Below are 955 nucleotides of genomic sequence, written 5' to 3'. Positions count from 1 at the left end.
GCTATTAGAGATAGCGCAATAAACCAAAGTGAGTTATCTGCAGGAGGCCCTGGCGCATGAATCTATGCAACGGGAACCACCTCGGACCACCAGGGGCCGAGAAAAACACAGTCTCATGGGGCCGGACACTCAGGGTCAGGGGAAAATCCAATATATATCTGGTGATATCTCGGGTGCTATTACAGATAGCGCTATAAATCAAAGTGCATTGTCTGTAGGAGGCCCTGGCGCATGAATCTGTGCAGCGGGAACGACCTCGGACCACCAGGGGCCGAGAAAAGCACAGTCTCATGGGGCCGGACACTCAGGGTCAGGGTAAAATCCAATATATATCTGGTGATATCTCGGGTGCTATTAGAGATAGCGCAATAAACCAAAGTGAATTATCTGCAGGGGGGCCCTGGCGCATGAACCTGTGCAGCGGGAACGACCTCGGACCACCAGGGCCCGAGAAAACGACCGTCTCATGGGGCCGGACGCTCAGGGTCAGTGAAAAATCCAATATATATCTGGAGATATCTCGGGTGCTATTACAGATAGCGCAATAAATCAAAGTGAATTATCTGCAGGAGGCCCTGGCGCATGAATCTGTGCAGCGGGAACGTCCTCGGACCTCCAGGGGCCGAGACAACCACCGTCTCATGGGGCCGGACACTCAGGGTCCGGGTAAAATCCAATATATATCTGGTGATATCTTGGGTGCTATTACAGATAGCGCAATAAATCAAAGTGCATTGTCTGTAAGAGGCCCTGGCGCATGAATCTGTGCAGCGGGAACGACCTCGGACCACCAGGGGCCGAGAAAACCACAGTCTCATGGGGCCGGACACTCAGGGTCAGGGGAAAATCCAATATATATCTGGTGATATCTCGGGTGCTATTAGAGATAGCGCAATAAACCAAAGTGAATTATCTGCAGGATGCCCAGGCGCATGAATCTGTGAAGCGGGAACGA

The sequence above is a fragment of the Nomia melanderi genome, unplaced genomic scaffold (assembly GCF_051020985.1).
Source record: "Nomia melanderi isolate GNS246 unplaced genomic scaffold, iyNomMela1 scaffold0014, whole genome shotgun sequence".
Classification (NCBI taxonomy): Eukaryota; Metazoa; Arthropoda; class Insecta; order Hymenoptera; family Halictidae; genus Nomia; species Nomia melanderi.
Note: the sequence above shows the minus strand (reverse complement) of the source record.